The sequence below is a fragment of the Elephas maximus genome, chromosome 27, assembly GCF_024166365.1.
Source record: "Elephas maximus indicus isolate mEleMax1 chromosome 27, mEleMax1 primary haplotype, whole genome shotgun sequence".
Lineage (NCBI taxonomy): Eukaryota > Metazoa > Chordata > Mammalia > Proboscidea > Elephantidae > Elephas > Elephas maximus.
The window spans coordinates 28,326,820-28,346,223 of NC_064845.1; the positions used below are offsets into that span (position 1 = coordinate 28,326,820).

At 47.9% G+C, this 19,404-nt stretch overlaps 1 protein-coding gene across 9 annotated transcripts in view; it reads left to right on the plus strand.

Annotated features, from left to right (window-relative positions):
• LOC126068313 (ral guanine nucleotide dissociation stimulator-like) overlaps positions 1–19,404 on the plus strand; it is a 497,494-nt gene that overhangs the window by 338,841 nt on the left and 139,249 nt on the right. The window lies entirely within an intron of this gene.

A 19,404-nucleotide genomic window follows, 5' to 3' on the forward strand; every position in this document is an offset into this window, starting at 1 on the left:
GGTCCATGCAGGGGTCAAAGGCATTCAAAGTCATGGACTGTTTGTGCCTGATCAGGAGCCCCTTCTTGCCTAAGTTCCCAGTTTAGGGGAGCCAGCAGATTATTCTTCTCCCTGTTTGTTAATTTGCTCCTTCTGTAAGGCCAGGAGAGTGGCTTAAGGTGCGCAGCAGGACCTAGCTCAGGCCCAGGAAAACTGACTGTTACTGAAGCTGACTTAGGACCTGGTGCAGAGGGAGGAGGGATCAGATAAATCTGCACAGTAAATTAGATGCAAGCACTTAACTTTTGCCAAGAAGGCTGTTCTTCGCTGATTCCTGAGGCATGAGTAGATTCTGCTGCTCACTGTCTTTGGCTGAGAAAACCGCATTCAGTATGGTACAGCCAGGGCTGCTGTGGTCAAGCCAGGGATTGGGGCTTAGGGGCGCTGGTTCCCACTGAGACAGGTCCAGCAACTCCTCATGATTCTGAACCATCTGTCCCTCCCCTCTGCTCCTCAGTCCAGTTTCTTAACTTTGCTTTGATGTTCATGGGTCCTCACTTTCATATATATAGTCAGTTCACTGTTTTTGGGGGTCTTCTTTGTAAAAGGGACCACCGGAAGCATGTGAGTACTCCCCCATCTTGGCACTGCCTCTCCTATTTTAGTTTTTTGAGGAACTGCCACAGTTTTCCAGAATTGCTGTACTGTTTTGTATTCCCACCAGTAATGGATAAGGGCTCCAATTTCCCCACATCCCAACCAACGTCTGTTATTTTTATTATTAGACATCCTGGTGGAAGTGACATGGTATCTCATTGTGTTTTTGATTTGCATCCCTCTGATGGCTAATGACACTGAGCATCTATTCATGTGTCTGGTGGCCATTTGGATGCCCTCTTTGGTGAAATGTCTGTTGAAGCCCTTTGCCCATTTTATGATTTTTTTGTCTTTTTGTCACTAAGAGTCAGAATTGACTCATTGGCAACGTGTTTGGTTTGGTTTTTTGTTGAAGTTTTGTATATAGTTGGATTGTTAGATTCTTATACGACATAGAGTTCCTGAAGATATTCTCCAATTTGGTAGCTTGTGTTTTCACTTTTTTGATAAAGTGTTTTTACTTTTTATGAAGTTCTATTTATTTATTTTGCCTTTTGTGCTTTTATTATTAAATAAGCCATTGTTAAAAGCTGGACCTCAAAGCACTGCCCCTGCATTTATGGTTTTCGTTCGCACATCCGTAAGGACTAAAATGCAACCTTGAGTATACCAACCAACCAACCCAACCCTGTTGCCATCAAGTGTATCCTGACTCAAAGCAACCCTATAGGACAGAGTAGAACTGCCCCCACAGAGTTTCCAAGGTGTGCCTGGTGGATTCAAATTGCTAATCTGTTGGTTAGCAGCTGTAGCACTTAACCACTACACCACCAGGGCTTTGACCTTGAGTGTATACCACCTGAATTTAGACGCCATCTTAAGAATAGATTTCATGCATTGAATACTAATGACCAAAGACCAGAAATGTTGTGGGATGGCATCAAGGACATCACACATGAAGAAAGCAAAAGGTCATTAAAAAAGAGAAGAAAGAAAGAAAGGACCAAAACGAATGTCAGAAAAGACTCTGAATATTGCTCTTGAACATAGAGAAACTAAAACGAACAGAAGAAAGAACGAAGTAAAGGAGTTGAACAGAAGATTTCAAAGGTCTGTTCGAGAAGACAAAGTAAAGTAGTATAATGAAATGTGCAAAGACATGGAATTAGAAAACCAAAGGGGAAGAACACACTAAGCATTTCTGAAGCTGAAAGAACTGAAGGAAAAATTCAAGCCATGAGTTGCAGTACTGAAGGATTCTACAGGAAAATATTGACTAACCCAGGAAGCACCAAAAGTAGATGGAAGGAATACACAAAGTCACTGTAGCAAAAAGAATTGGTCGATGTTCAGCTCTTTCAGGAGGTAGTATATGATCAGGAAGCAATGCTACTGAAAAAAGAAGTCCAAGCTGTACTGAAGGCATTGGCGAAAAGCAAGGCTGTAAGAATTGGCAGAATACCAATTGAGATGTTTCAACAAATGAATGCAGTGCTGGAGGTGCCCACTTATCTGTGTCAAGAAATTTGGAAGCCGTGTACTTGGCCAAGCCACTGGACAAGATCCATATTTGTGCCCACTCCAAATGAACGTGATGCAACAGAAATTATTGAACGACATCATCAATATCACACACAGGTAAAATTTTGCTGAAGATCATTCGAAGCTGGTTGTAGCTATACATCAATGGGGAACTGCCAGAAGTTCAAGCCAGATTCAGAAAAGGACGTGGAACAAGGTGCATCATTGCTGATGTGAGATGGCCCTTGGCTGAAAGCAGGGAATACCAGAAAGATGTTTACCTGTTTTATTGACTATGCAAAGACATTCAACTGTGTAGATTGTAACAAATTATGCGTAACATTTAAAGAATGGGATTTCCAGAACACTTAATTTTGCTCATGAGGAACCTGTACAATGACCAAGAGGCAGTCATTTGAACAGAACAAGGGGATACTGAGTGGTTTAAAGTTAAGGAAGGTGTGTGTCAGGGTTGTATCCTTTCACCATACTTTTTCAATCTGTATACTGAACAAATAATCCAACTACGTGAAGAAGGATGGGCATCAGGATTGGAAGAAGACTCATTAACAGCCTGAGATATGCAGATGTCACAACCTTGCTTGCTGACTTAATGCACATACCGATGAAGATCAAAGATGACAACCTTTAGTATGGATTGCGACTCAACATAAAGAAAACAAGACATTTCCAACATGGCACTATACACAGAAGCAGCATGCCATCTCTCTGCAGCAAAGACCCAAAAAACAAAACAAATATATACATCAGTTCTGGAACGTTAAGCATCAAATGAAGGAATAAAGAACTCGATCAAGCATCAAATGGAATAAGAAACTGATAGAGAACAGAGAAAACAGCTATGGACTGGAGGTCCCCTACCAGCTAATGCGGCATGGATTCGCCATCTTGGACTACAGCTACCGAGGAATACAGACAGGGAGTATGAGAAGGCAACATGAGACAGCACCTGGTAACTGGGCATATGTGCTGTCTTAAGCTAGGTTCTTTGCAGAAGCAAAACAGTAAAGCGTATATATATATGCATACGTGTATGTATATATATGTGTGTGTGTGTGTTTGTGTATCAATCACATGATTGTAGAGGCTGGAACAACCCAAGTCCATGGATCAGGATAGAGGTTTCTCCTGATTCATGTAGCCCCAGGGTCTGGCGAACCCAAGATGGGCAGGTCAAAGAGGAGGGCTGTTGCTCACAGGCTGTGAAGGCTGATGAATCCCAAGATTGGCAGCTAGGTTGTTAGCTCCAGACCCAAGTACCAGAGGTCAGGTGAACTCGAGGTACCTGCAGGGTCCAGAACCAGCCAAACACCTTGGCAAGACAAGCAGGGAGGAAGTAGGCAGCAGAGGGAGGAGAGATGAAGGCTGAGGGGCGGTGAACTGCCACATGCCCTGCCTCTGCTGATGCCACTCAGCAGATTCCATCTTGGGGGTGATTAGACATCACATTTCAACAGGAAGTGATCACAATACTATACAACTGCCAAAACATTGATAATCATGGCCCAGCCCAAGCTGACATGCAGTCTTAACCATCACAGTCCACACCTTGTCAGCCTGGCACCGGTACGTATCTACCCAAACCATACAAAATCTCTGAAGAAAGACAATTACAAAGTCACACTTGCAGCTAACATGATACAGCTAACACACATCCAGCCGAAAACACACTAGCCCTGTTGACATCTCACATTTTATAAGTGGAGAAAAGAAAAATATTTGATGCATACATTCAAAGCAGAAATACTCATAACAATTAGAGTCCTCGTTTCTGCAAGTGGTCACATGGCCGCAACTGGTATTTAGAACTACCTTCTACCACCACCCATTCCGTATTCCCTTTGCCCTCAGCAACGACCTCAGCAGGTCGTGGTTCTTTGTCTGGTGCCATGAGCCAAACCTTCATTCCTGAAGGGCCTGGGCCATTAGTAGTTATGTCGGAATTGGGTTGCTGTAGTTTTCCGTTGACCTTAATCACAAGGCATGGTAGTACTAGGGGACGGCTTAAGAGATCTCCTGCATTCCAGACATACTGTTTTTTACTTCCATTATGTACTATCAATCTGATTTCCTCTTGGTAATAAGAATCAATCACACCAGCCAGTATGGTAACTCCCTTCTTTGCTTGTTGATCCAGAGACATAAGGAACCCAAAGTGGCCAAGTGGCATTCGTAGCTTCCAGTTTAGTGGAATCAGTGATGCGTCTCCAGGTGGTAGCATTCTTCCCTTTGGAACTAAGACCTCTAGACATACAAAGCGTAAGGTTGCAGGGACAGGAAGAAGAATCTTATGAGTGGATGACTAGGAGTAATAGTGCATGGTGCCGCTTCCATTTCTACCCCTTGATTCCTGGACCCATGAATCCTGATTATGGGAGAAACAGTACCATATACTGGGCGCTGGTTTAGAGCATATAGAGCCTTTGGAGAACACAGCCCCAAACCTGCAAGGTATTCCCACCTACCTAGCACCATAATTGTGACTTCAGGGGGCCATTCCATCATTCTGTCAAACCAGCTGCTTCAGAATGATGGGGAACACGGTAAGATTAGTGAATTCCATGAGCATGGGCCCACTGCTGCACTTCATTTGCTGTGAAGTGAGTCCCTTGATCACAGGCAATGCTGTTTGAGATACCATGACTGGGATAAGACATTCTGTAAGTTCATGGATGGTAGTTTTGGCAGAAGTGTTGCATACTGGAAAGGCAAATCCTTATCCAGAGTAAGTGTCTATTCCACTAAGAACAAAACGCTGCCTTTTCCGTGATGGAAGTTGTCCATTGTAATCAACTTGCCACCAGGTTGTTGACTGATCACATCAAGGGATGGTGCCATATTGGAGAGTCAGTATTGGTTTCTGCTGCTGGCAGATTGGGTGCTCAGCAGTGGCTGTAGCCAAGTCAGCCTTGGTGAGTGGAAGGCCATGTTGGTTCCATGCATAACCTTCATCCCTGCCACCAGGGCCACTTTGTTCATGAGTCCATTGAACAATGACGGGAGTAGCTGGGGAAAGAGGATGACTGGTTTCCACAGAACACATCACCCTATCCACTTAATTGTTAAAATAATCCTCTGGTGAGGTCACCCTTTGGTGAGCATTCACATGACACACATATCTTCACTTCTTTGGCCCATTCATAGAGGACTATCCACATACCTCTTCCTCATAAATTCTTGTCTCCAATTTTTGAATCATATTCCTTCTAAGTCCCTGACCATCCAGCCAAACCTTTGGACACAGCCCATGTATCAGTATAGAAGCTCACATCTGGCCATTTCTCCTTCCAAGCAAAGTGAACAACCAGGTGCACTGCTCAAAGTTCTGCCTGTTGGGAGGAGTTCCTGTCAGCACTGTTCTTCAGGGAGGTCCCAGAAAGGGCTGAAGTGCTGCCACTGTTCCCTTTTGAGTGGTGCCTGCATATTGCACAGAATCATCTGTAAACCAGGTACAAGTTTCTCTTTTTCAGTCAACTGATCCGAAGGAACTCCCCATGAGGCCATAGGTGCAGACTGGGAGAAGGAAGGTAATGTGCTAGGAATAGAGACCGTGGGCATTTGGGCTATTTCCTCATGCAACTTACTCAGGCTTTGAAGTCCTGCTTGGGCCCGGTTTAGTATATACTGCTTCCATTTAATGATGGAGTGCTGCCGTGCACATCCGACTTTATGTCTCTGTGGGTCATACAACACCCAGTTCATGATGGGCAGCTCAGCCCACATGGTGACTTGGTGTCCCATGGTTAAGTGTTCAGTCTCTACTAAGGCCCAGTAACAAGCCAAAAGCTGTTTCTCAAAAGAAGAGTAGTTAAATGCAGAGGATGGCAGGGCTTCGCTCCAAAATCCTAAGGGTCTGTGCAGTGGTTCACCAGTAGGGGCCTGCCAAAGTCTCCAGACAGAATCTTCATCTGCCACGGACGCTTCAAGCACCATTGGATCACCCGGATCATATGGCCCAAGTGGCAGAGTGGCTTACACAGCAGCCTGAACCTGTTGTAGAACCTTCTCTTCTTCTGGGCCCCACTCAAAACTAGCAACTTTTCAAGTCAATTGATAAATAGGCTGGAGTAGCACACCGAAATGAGAAACGTATTGCCTCCAAATTCCAAAGAGGCTCAGTAGGCATTTTGCCTCTGTTTTAGTTGTGGGAGCAGCCAGATGCAATAACTTATCCTTCAGTTTAGAGGGAATATCTCAACATGCCCCGTACCACTGGACCCCTAAAAATTTGACTGAGGTGGTAGGTGCCTGAATTTTTGTGGGAATAATTTACCACTCTCTGGCAGGCAAATGTTTTACCAATAAGTCCAGAGTCATTGATACTTCTTTCTTACTAGGTCCAATCAGCATAATGCCGTCAATGTAGTGGACCAGCTGTGACATCTTATGGAAGGGAAAGGCAATCATGGTCCCTGCTGACTAAATTATGACATAGGGCTGGAGAGCTCATGGAGCGCTGAGGTAGGCCAGTGAAGGTGTATTGCTTGCCTTGCCATCTGAAAGTGAACTTCTCCTGATGGTCCTTCAAAACAGTTATGGAGAAAAAGGCATTAGCCAGTTCAGCAGCTATACACCAGGTATCAGGACATGTATTAATTTGCTTCAGCAATCAAACTACATCTGGAACAGCATCTGCAGTTGGAGTCACAACATGGTTAAGTTTTTGATAATCTACTGTTGTTCTCCTAGGTCCATCTGTTTTTTGCACAAGCCAAATAGGCGAGTTGAATGGGGGATGTGGTGAGAATCACCACCCCTGCATCCTTTAAGGCCTTGATGGTGGCAGTAATGTCTGCAATTCCTCCAGGAATGCAGTATAGCTTTTGGTTTACTGTTTTCCTAGGTAGGGGCAGCTGTAATGGCTTCCACTTGGCTTTTCCTACTAAAATAGCTCTTTCTTCATTTGTGAGGGATTCAGCGTGGGGTTTCTGCCGGTTGTTGAGCGTATCTTTTGCAATAATGCATTCTGGAACTGGGAAAATTACTATGGGGGGATTCAGGGACCCACTGGACCTACTGTGAAACAAACATGAGCCAAGACTCCATTAATAACCTGACCTCTATATACCCCCACTGTGACTGGTGGGCTACAGTACCGTTTTGTGTCTCCTGGAATTAGTGTCAGTTCAGAGCTACTGTCCGGTAATCCCCAAAAAGTCTGAGTATTTTCTTTTCATCAATGAAAAGTCACTCTCATAAAAGGTTGTAGACACCTTTGGGGAAGGCTAGGAGAGAATTGAGCGTATAAATTTTTGACAGTGTATTGGAGTCCGTCCTCATGGGGACCTGGCCTCCCCTTCATTGAAGGGGTTGGGGGTCCGTAAATTTGCTCAAGTATGGGAGTTGACTGAGAGCGATTCGTGTTAGACTGCTGTTCACCTGAACTAGAGTTCTTCTGTTTGTACAGATCAAGTAAATATTTAGTAGATTTCCTATCTAATTCACTCCTAGGGACACCATGACTAAGTAGTCTTAAGTCCATATGAGTCACACTCTTCTGATTACTGCTTTGATTCTGCCATCCATTACTGTAACCACGTCCACTTGTCTTTGTTGATTGAGTGTTGCCACTTGGCCCCTACTATCACAGGGTCCAATCAACCCTATTGTATTTAGGTGTCTTGGTTCAGTTAGGGCAGTTCCCACTGTCAAATCTGATTTACATAAAATAGCAGTCACAGCAGTCTTCAAGGATGCTGAATTTCCCTTCAGATTTTTTTTCCTCACAGTTGTGGTAAAAGGTGTGTTCTCTGGGCATTCCATGTGTGGGTCTGTGGGTTTAACCTGAGAAATGCATTTTAGCATGCCAGTATCTCTAAGCCTTTGAATACCGTCTTCTACAGTATACCAAGGCATGTCTGGTACTTCAACTTGATTTACTGTAGGCAACTGCGTGACCCATGCTTCAGCAACCTAACCAAAGGAACTATTAGATCTTTTCCTAACTTCTTGAGGTGAAACACTGAATGAAGAATCTGTGCTTAGTGGACCCATAGCAATAAACTCAGTCCAATCCATGTTTACGTTCCTTGGAGCATTATCCTGCACCCTTAATAACCATTCCCACACCTATTCCCCAGGTTCCTGTTTGTACATATTAGAAAACTCAAGGACTTCTCTTGGAGTGTAGCGTACTTCCTCCTGGGTCACACTTTGTACTTCACCTTTTGTGGTTCGCTGGGACTTAAGTCTAGTTATATGCCTAGAAGCCAGAATCTGTAGTGTGGGATTGTTTTGAGAACGTTCAGCATTGTCTTGTAAAGCATCTGCCTCCGATGCTGCCCCAGGCAATGGCTCAGGCAAGGGCTATTTAGAGGCAGCTGAGGAAGGGCTAATTTCATTAAATGGAAGTGGAGGGGCTAATGCTTTTACTGGGCAGGGTGGTGTAGCAGACAAACGTCAAGTAATCTCTTCCGATGGAAGTGGTTCTATTGGCAACCCTACCAACAGGAGTGATTAAATGGAATTTAGGGGCTCACTGTCTCCAGCTTTCTAATTATCTTCCCATATGTCCCCATCCCAAGTTTCAGGATCTTATTTCTTCCCAATTAGTGCCCTCATTTTAACTTCAGACACCTCTTGAGTTTGGCAATTGAAGTAGGATTGTAATTCAGCCACTCTTACAATAAGACTCTGGTTTTGTTTTTGGCAATATCAGTGTTATTGCTACAAGAAATAAGACTTTCTTTCAAAGCACAAGTGTTTCCACTTTGAGGTTGTTTATGCTGCACTTGAGCTTTGACACTGAAGCCCTGAGTGCATCTCTTCCTTTCACCAGTTTGTCTAGTGAGTGAAAGTAGGACCAACCAACCAGCTTCTGTATACTTCTCATTATGAGAAAATTGTTGAAATGTATCATATATGCGATCACCCAGAGCCTCGCCTTTCACCAATACCTGATCTGTTGGTGGTGATAATTTGCATATTTGAATTGCCTCATGCCATGGATTAGCAGTGCCTTCTTTACTACTGAGAGCAGAGTCATCAACATCTTCGAAACTAACCAGACTTGAAAATTAATTTAGAAAACTCATCCTTAAAATTTTGTTTGTCAGAACCACTCTCGGTACCAACTGTCTTAGGCTGGGTTCTCTAGAGAAGCAAAGCTAGTCAAGGGTATAAATATGTATAGAAAGAGAGATTTACATCAAGGAAGCAGCTCATGTGATTGTAGATTTGCAAATCCATGCATCAGGATAGAGGCTTCTTGTGACTGATGTAGTCATAGGGGCTGGCAAAGCCCAGATTGGCAGGCTAGAGAGCAGGGCTCTTAAACTCCCAGTCTGTGAAGGTTGATGAATCCCAGGATCAGCAGATAAGTCCCAAGAACTGGAGGTCGGATGAACAAGGGACAGCTGCAGGATCCAGAGCAAGCCAAGAGCCTTGGCAAGATGAGCAGGAAGGAAGTACATGGCAGAGGGTGAAGAGAGAAAGGCTGAGTGGGGAGTGAGCCACCACAGGCCCTACCTGCACTGATACCACTCGGAAGGTTCCATTATGGGGCTTCCAGATCTGAAATCCACATATCAGATTTCAACAGGGAAGTGATCACATCACAACATCGTACAACAGCCAAGACACAGAGAATCGTGGCCCAGCGAAGTTGACACACACAATCTTAACAATCACACATGCCTTGTGATTAATGTCAGTGTAAAATTACAGCAATTCAGTTACGACAGGACTACTAATGGCCCAGACCCTTTACAAATGACCGTTTGGCCACCCCACCAGGAAAGAGCCACGACGAGCTGAGGTGCTTGCTTAGAGCAAAGGGAACATGGAATAGGTGGTGGAAGAAGGTAGTTCTAAATAGCACTTACGGCCATGTGACCAACTACAGAAACGAGGAATGTAACTGTTATGAGTGTTTCTGCTTTGTATGTGTGCATCAAATATTTTTGTTTTCTCAACTTATAAAATATAAGATGTAAACAGGGCTAGTGCATTTTTGGTTGTATGTGTGTTCATTGTATCATGTTAGCACAAGAATGCCTTTATAATTGTCTTTATTCAGAGATCATGTATGGTTTAAGGAGATGTGTAGAGTTGGAAAGGGGTGAACTGTGATAGTTAAGATTGTGTATTAACTTGGCTGTGCCGTGATTCTCAGAGTTTTGGCAGTCGTGTTATGTTGTGTTCACTTCCCTGTTGAGATTTAATATGTGATTACCCCCATGCTGCCATATGATGTGAGTAGGCATTTGGTTGAAGGGGAGTTTCCTTGGGTGTGTGTCCTGCATCTAGTTTACGCAGACATTCTGTCAGGGCTCGGGGGTTTTTGTCATTGTGGAATCTGCAGCTGGCTTCTGTTCGTCTCACCTCCAGTTTTGGGGACTTGAGCTAACAGTTTACCTGCGGTCTTGCCTGCCACTCTTTGGATTTGTTGACCTTCACAGCCTGTGAGTAAAAGCCATGCTCTCCAGCCTACCGATGTTGGGTACACGAGCACCTGAGGGTACATGAATAAGGAGAGACCTGTATCCTGACCCACAGACTTGGGATGTTATGGCCTCTAAAACCGTGAGAGCCATTTTCTTGATATAAATCTCTCTCTCTCTGTAGGTATTTATACACTTTACTGGTTTTGCTTCTTTAGAGAACGCTGCCTAAGTCAGAGCATTCACATGAGATACAAATATGTTTGCTTCTTTGGCCTGTTCAGGGAGGTCTGTCACATGCCACTACTTTATACTTCCTTGTCTCCAAATTCCAATCATGTTCCTTCCAAGTCCCTGGCTATCCAGTCAAACTATTGGCCACAACCCATGAATCAGTGTACCACTGCATATCTGGCCATTTATCCTTCCAAGTAAAGTGAAAACTCACGTTCACTGATTGAAATTCTGCCCATTGAGAGGCTATTCCCTCACCACTGTCCCTCAGGGAGGTCCCAGAAAGGGGCTGTAGTGCTTTGCTGCTGCTCTCCATGTTGAGATGGTGCCTGCATATCATGCAGAGAAACACCTGTAAACCAGACATCAGTTTTCTCTTCCTCAGTCAACTGATGATGAGGTCATAGATGAAGACTAGGAAAGGGCAAGTAATGTAATAGGGGTGGAGGCCATGGGCATTTGGGCCATTTCCTCCTGCGACTTACTTGAGCCTTCAGGTCCTGCTCAGGCCTGATATCATGTATACCACTTGCATGTAATGATGGAGTGCGGCTCTGCACATCTGGCTTTATGGCTCCGTAAGTCAGACAACACCCAGTTCATGATGGGCAGCTCTGGATGCATTGTGACTTGGTGTCCTACGGTTAAGTGTTCAGTCTCTACTAAGGCCCTGTAACAAGCCAAAAGCTGTTTCTCAAAAGGAGAGTAGTTAAATGCAGAGGATGGCAGGGCTGTGCTCCCAAATCCTAAGGATCTGCACTGTGATTCACCAATAGGGGCCTGCCAGAGACTCTAAACAGGACTCCAAAGACCCTCTCTGTCTGCCACTGTCACTTCCAAAACCACTGGCTCTGCCAGGTCATACGGCTCAAGTGGCAGAGCAGCTTGGACGTCAGACTGAACCTGTTGCAGAGCTTTCTCTTGTTGTGGGCCCTACTCAAAAGGTGCAGCTTTCAAACCATGTGATAAATAGGCTGGAGCAGCACACCCAAATGAGGGATATGATGCCTCCGAAACCCAAAGAGGCCCAACAAATGTTGTGCCTCCTCTTTAGCTGTAGGAAGGGCCAGATACATCAACTAATTCTTCACTTTACAAGGAATATTTCAACATCCCCCACACCACCGGAGCCCTAGAAATTTCACTGAAATGTAGGCATATGGATTTTTGTCAGAATAATTTTCCACCCTCTAGCATGCAATGGAAACTCTGGTGGCATACAGTGGTTAAGTGCTTCAGCTGCTAACCAAGAGGTCCGCAGTTCGAATCCGCCAGGTGCTCCTTTGAAACTCTATCGGGCAGATCTAATCAGTCCTATAGGGTCACTACGAGTCGGAATCGACTCGATGGCAGTGTGTTTGGTTTTTGGGTTAGCATGCAAGTATCTTACCGATAAGTCTAGAGTATTGATACTTCTTTCTTACTAGGTTCAGTCAGCATAATGCCATTAATGTAATGGACCAATGTGACGCCTTCTGGAAAGGAAAAGCAATCAAGCTCCCTGAGGACTGAATTATGACATACACCTTGAGAATTGACATACCCCCGAGATAAATTAGTGCAGGTGTATTGCTGGCCTGACCAAGTGACAGCAAACTGCTTCTGGTGGTCCTTTAAAACAGGGATAGAGAAAAAGGCATCAGGGAGACTAATGGCTGCATACCCCAGAAGATATATTAATTTTCAGGCCACATCCCCAAGGAAGCTTCTCTTCCAACTGATTGGCTGATCACATCAGATCACAAAATGGAAGATGATTACATAATTTCGGCCAAATCCCTGAGAATCATGGCCTACCTAAGTTAACACGTAACATGAACCATGACAGTGGTGATGAAAGTGTTCTGACGTAGATACTGGTGATGGTTCAATAGGATTGTGAAAGTAGGTAAAGCCACTATATGACACACTTTAAAGCTATTAAAACAAACCTTTCTTTAATAAGAAATCTACTAGTTAATACAGTCTAAGCTATAAAGTATAAATTGAGCTGGAAAAATACCACAACAAAAGTGAAAAAACACCCACTGAGGTGAGAAGAAGAAAATGTCTGGTTCTGAGGCTGATGTTCCCAGGCTGTGAATGAGGAGCTGCTGTGGAGGAGGCATGTCAAGTGGCTCTGCCTCTGGTGCCCGGGGCAGAGCTAGCGATGGAGGACTTAATAGCCTGTGGGGCTCCAGTGTTGGAGTAGGAGCAGGATCGATATCAGCTGTTTGTCGGGAGCCAGTTGAAGGTGGCCCAGGATGGAAATCCACCCCTCCAGCTGACTCTTTGTCTGTCGCCATCGCCGGACCTGGTGATGAAATAGCTGGTGCCCTAAGGACTTCCGGTGTTGGTGCAGGAGCAGGTGGTTGAGGAACCATTTCTGTAGGTGGCCCAGGATGGGAATCGGGCCCTCCAGCAGGCTCTTCCCCTGGTGCCGGGGCCAGAGATGGAGATGGACGGCTGTGGGCTATCTTGAGCCCTAGTGTTGGTAGAGGTACAGGAGCAGGGTTGACATCAGCTGGTGGTCCAGGAGCCAGCTCTGAATATAGCCCAGAATAAGAATCTCATTTTCCAGCTTTCTCCCGATTTGGTGCCAGTGCTGGAGCTGGTGATGCTGCTCTGTGGAGTCCCAGTGTTAGTCCAGGCGTGTTATGGACCTCACCATGCGGTCCAGGAGCTGGTTATGGTCTTGGCCCAGGGAAAGAATCTGATCTTTCAGCAGGCTGTCTGTCAGGTGGCAGTGCTCGACTTGGTGATGGAGGACCTGTTGTTGTACCCAGCTCCAATGTTCCTGCAAGAGCGGGATCTGACTCAGGAGACGGTCCTTGAGTGTGTTCTGGAAGTTGCCCAGGGTAAAAATCCAGCTCTTCTGTGGGCTCTCCATCTGGTGATGGGATAGGCGGTGCTGTATTGAGCGTCGGTGTCTGTACAGGATCAGAATCGACATCACCAGGTGGTCCATGGCCTGGCTTAGGCGGTGGCCCTGGTTAAGAACGTGAACCTCCAGCGGGCTATCCATCCGCTGCCAGAGCTGAAGCTTGTGACAGAATAGCTGTTGCTCTGTCGACGTCTTGTGTTGGAGCAGGAGCTGGATCGACGTCAGCTGGTGTTCCAGGATCCGGTTCTGGAGGTGGCTCACGATGGAATCCACCTCTCCATCGGACTCTCCATCTGATGCTGCTGATGGACCTGGGGGAAGACCTAGGCTACGTCAAGCTCCAGTGTTGAAACAGGAGCAGAAGCAGGATTGACATCAGCCAATGGTCCGGGAACTGGTTCTGGAGGTGGCCCAGGATACGAATCTGAGCCTCCAGCTGGCTGTTCGTCAGGTTCCACTGCAGGAGCTGGTGATGGAAGCAGTGGTGCTCTGTGGAGCTCTGGTTTTTGTGCAGGAACAGGATCAACCTCACCAGCTGGTAAAAGGGCCGCTTCAGGAGGTGGCCCAGGATAAGAATCCCACCCTTCAGGCTGCTCTGGGTCTGGTGGTAGCGATGGAGCTGGTGATGGAATAGCTGGTGCTGTCTGCAGCTCTGGTGTTGGAGCAGCAGAAGGAGCAGGATTGACATCAGCTTGTGGTCCGGGAGCCATATCTGGAGGTGGCCCAGGAGAGGGGTCCACCCTTCCAGCCAGCTCTCCATCTGGTGCCAGTGCTGCAGCCGATGACATAATAGGTGGTGCACTATGGCAATTTGGTGCTGCTACAGGAAACGAATGTACCCCAGGAGATTGTCCCGGCGCCGGTTCTTGGGGCGAAGATAGCTCTCGAGCTCCTTTTACCATTGGCGCTGGCCCCGGCTCTGAAGCTGCAAGAGGAGACAGGTTCACCAACATGACTGCCTCTCCTCATGCCTTGCCAATGATGGAAAACACCCACTGCCACAAAGAGAAGCCCATTCCCAAGATTTTCCACCCCGGAAAGTCTTCCCAGACTGTGGTCCACCAGAAGAGAGTCTGAAGTTACTCTGAGCTCTGGCTCAACCCCAACCCCTGGGGTTCTTCCGTCGTGCCCCTCCCAAGCTCACATGCAGTCATGCCCAGTCTTCCTCACTCTCTGGCTGTGCCTCAGTGACCTCCATTTGAACGAGTTGTGCCAAGAGAAGTTGGGCACAGCGCTCCAGATGTGAGCCTGGCATGTTCACCTGCACATACTCCAGCACGAGCTTTAGGCAGGGGAAGTCTGGGAGCTGATTGAAATCCTCCGAGTATTCCTTGAGCCATGTGCCCAGGATAAAAGAGATGGCGCTAGGGATGGGTGGTGAAGAGCAGGGTCAGAAGCCTGGCTTTTCCCACCACACTGACCTCCCAGGGCACCCTTGCAATGGGCCAGTCCCTCTGTCTGCCCCTGTCCTTCCAAAGGTCAGGGCCACCCTGTATTACACACTCTGGTTATCCTGGCAGTGGCAGCCTGGTTACTGACAGGGGGGCTAGGACAGAGCCCTATCCCAGGGAGCTCCCCATCCATGGTCTGACCAACTCTCCCTCCTTGGTGAGCCTGAATTACATCCATTTCTGTCCCCTGGCCCTCTCCTCACTGGACAGTAACCCTCTAAGGGCACAGAAATATGTGTCTGCATGTTTATCTCGCAACCCGGCACACAGTAGTGCTTCAGGATTATCTGATGCTGGGTGCCACGCAGGGTCCGTCTCCTGACCCAGATGTCCAGGCCATGATGCCCCTCCTCTGGAGCGTGTGCACCAGCATGCTCCCTGGTTGTCTGCACGTGTGTGAGGGTCCCTTGTCCCATGGACACTGTTCTCCCCTCAGACAGGGGCCCCACATGAAGCTGAGCACCCATGACTGGGGACGGGGATTTGGGAGCAATTTTCTCCACTCCCCACCCCCCCCCCACACTTCCTGTTTTGGGTCCAAAATTCAGAAGGGGGCAACCTGTGATGTAAAGGAATTTTGGGAGGATGAATTGTCTCAGGAGCCTCTCTGAGCCCCCAGCCTCCCCTTTGCTCCCCAGGACACCCAGGTTCCACTCCCCTCTCTCTGTGATTGCTTACATCCTGCAGGGGCCGCCCCTAAACTCATCCCTCTAGTGGAATCTAGATGAATGTGGCCCAGGGTCTGCCAACCCCAATCCAGACACAGGTCCCCTGAAACCTCTGTCCTTCTATAGAGATAGAGCCCCTCCTTCTCCACACAAAGTCCACTCACCCTTTCAGCTGCTCCTGCGGTTCAGCTGCTCCTGGGGTGCCGCAGAATAGGGGTGGTTACATCCATACCTAGAGGTGGTGTGAGGGTGTCACATCTAATGCACTGTGGACACTACTTGCTTAAGATGTCTAGTGTTCCTGTCTCATTCTCGGACTGGAACGGAGGCCCAGGAGGGCAGGGATTCCTATCTGCTTTGTTCACTGAACAATGCTAAATACCCAGAACAGTGTCTGCAACAGCAGGGGCTTCACGGATCATTGGTGAATGAGTGAACCCACCCAGTACCTTCCCAGGTATCTGAGAGTCCTGTAGCCTCTCTTCCAGCCTCCAGGGATCTCTTTTCTGGCTATACCAAGGACAAGCCAAAACCAAAAACCAAATCCAGTGACGTTGATACCAAGGACAAGGACACACTAAATGGAATCTCAACATCCCCTTTACAAATGGGAGGTATGTTTGCTCAAGGGCACGTAGTCAGTGAGGTGTAAGGCAGACAGCTTCTTCGTGTTGGAGAACATGTGAAGATCCCAGCCCCTCCAGCACCCTTTACCATAGAGCTGGGCTCCGGGTATACACTTTCTGTGGCTTATCCCATGTGGTCCTGACAGTAATTCTAGCTGATTGGACCTTTATCGGCCCACTTCTCAGGGGAGAAAACTGAGGCTCTGAGTGGTGAAGTGGCATTCTCCAGACTCACAGCTGGTAGGGAGTAGAGGCCCCATTGGGCTTTGGAGGGCAGGGCAGTCACCTTTGGAGCAGCTGGTCTAGGACTTGCTGGGTGGTGGCGTAGGTTCTATAGGTTCGCAGAAAGATGTCGATGTAGGAGAAGTCACCCTTTAGGAAAGCGGGCACCAGGAGCTCCACCAGCTTCTCCAGTGAGCCTGCCTTGAAGGTTTTCATCACCCAGGCCTCATCCAGGTCCTCGTTTGAACCACAGACACACTGAGGTGGGACAGAGGAGGAACATATTGTCAGAGGCAACCCCATAAACCACCAGGAGGGTTGGGGGCCCAGAGCTTAGACCAGGCACTCCCTGTCCCTCAGTGACCTGTGGCAGGAGGTGGGACATGAGTGCCTTCAGCATCAAACAGGACTCGGATTTCCAAGCAGAATTGGAGGTGGGGGCTGATTACAAACATTAGGAACCTGAAGGGATTTCGTTAACTAAGTAACCATTGTTATCTCCCTGAAGGAAGAGCAGTATCCCAGTGAGTCTTCACAAAACACCCCATTGAGAAAACAGAGGCTTGGTGATATCCAGTGTCTTCCCGAGGTCACCTGGTCAGAGCCCAGAACTGTCTGACATTAGTGTTCCATGATGTTCCCTCTGTGCAACATGAAGCCTGCTCTGCTCCTGACTCAGAGGGGAAGGTCTGGTGTAAGCTCATTCCCTCCCAGCTGGAGACAGTGCACACAGCAGACACACCAATGAGATAGGCAAGACATGGATTTTTCTTTCTGTGCATTAAAGGGGGTTTTGAGAACATGAAGCTATGGAGCACCCAGACGAATACAAGGTTGAGAACCTAGAGACCCTGGGGTGGGAGAAAGACCCCCGTAAAACTGAGGATCTGAACAGATGGCCCAGGGAGTGCAAATGTGAATGATCGGTAAAAGACTGAGAGGCGGTTCAGCTTCTTAGGGCCAACGGGTGCCTCAGAGCCACCCTGCAGTTCTGTTGGCCACCCTGACAGCAGACTGGCAAAACAGAAAGGAACCATAATACCTGGAACAGGCTCAATGCAGAGACGTGGCCAGCATCACAAACTGCTGGGGCACAGCACTGCGACCACTGTTTTCGGAAGGAGTCTAGCTCTAGTGATCCTAACTTGAAATGTGTACATCCTCCCCACCAAGCATGCCACTCCTGGGAGTCTGTCCTGGGTGGGTGAGTGTGTGAGGACACATGTAAGTGTTCCTGCAGCCCTGCAGAAGGCATCAGTCCAGGGCCAGCAGCAGAGAGAGGCTCAGTCACTGTGGGGACAGGCCTCCCTTCTGGAACATTCTGCAGCGAGTCAGGCTAGAGCCCCTGACCTGAAGGGGTCACGTGATGTGTTCCCTGAGATTGCAGGTTGTGGAAAAAGATGTGTCATAGCCTAAGCCCTCGTTTTAGGATAAAAGAAGCTTGCCAAGTGTGATGATGTGTGAAGCTGGGAGAAGTTGTGCAAGGAGAGCCCAGCCGACTGCTGCCTGAGACCCTGGGGTTGAAAGTTCAACACTAAAACAGCAGCAACAGGCAAAATACGCATGTGCTTATGTGAAGTGAAGACAGTATAAAAACCTCATTTCTGATATTCCTACAAATATGGGAAGAGTGACTTTGTAGCTGGCCAGGGCAGGGAGGAGAGTACGGAGGGGGGGATATCATTTTCTTGTGAGGGGACTGGGGACCCTCAAGAGGGAAAGCCCTGGGAGTGACCTGAGGTCCACAGGGTGGTGTCTTGGGCATCTTGGGTCCCTGGGTAGGGACGTCACTCCCCTCCCCCTGCACTCACCCAGAACCTGCGGCAGCCCTTCATCGCCCGTTTCTTGGGGGTAAACCGAGGAGACGATGCCATTCTCCTTTTCCTTGGGGATCTCCTGCGGAGAGTTCTGCAGAGACAGTGCCGGCAGCGGCCAGGGAGGCGTCAAGAGCCCCTCTGAGCTGCCTCCTTCTCTTTCTGCCCTTCAAGCCCTTGTGCCTCTGAGGAGCTCCCAGTTCTCCCATGCTGGATGGGTCGGCCTGTGGGCTGTACCATCTAGCCCTGACCATGTCCCCAGATATAGGAATCAACCTCTAATTACTGCAGCAGGATCTGGCAGAAGCTGGGCTGGCACAGGGTCAGCAGTGGCCCAGGCAATGCCAGTAGGTAGGGCTGCACTTTGACTGCCACACTCAGGGTGAGCTGGATCTCAGAGAAGGTCCAGGTGAGAGTGCTGACTTAGCCTGTGACCCCGACAGTCCCTCCCTACGGCCTCGTCTGAACTGAAACCCCTGGGTAGACTTAAATCCCTGCGTTCTGTGTGATCAGCGGGGTCAGGGCAGGGAAGTGAAAGAGGCCTCCCCATTTGCCACCCCAGCCCCCAGCCTCCCCAAGGCACCCAAGCTAATGGACTAGGCCCAGCCACGGTCAGACTCAGCCCCATGAACCCAGTGTGGTGAGAGGCCGTGGGGATGGAGCTTGGGGTTGCCCTCAATGTGTGCTATTCCTGAAGCAGCAGCCCAATTTTCATCATCCTCATTATTACTCCTCGCCTCCCAGATCTCCCCAGGTCACATGGCTCCTCCTTCCCTGACCCCCACCACCTCTCTCCCAAATGGACCCTGCCTCATCCAACAACTTTCTGCCTCATCAGTTCTGTGCACATTTCCTCCCAGCCCCCATTTACCAGGGACCCCATGAGGACAAGGGCTGGCATGGCCTGGGGGGTGGAATGACCTTGGGGAGGTCTGTAGGGCCACCCAGGTGGGGTCACCGTGGTGGCTCTCTTTTATCCTCTCTCTCTGTTTCTCTCTCAGTCATCCCGTGTCTGTCATTTATTTTT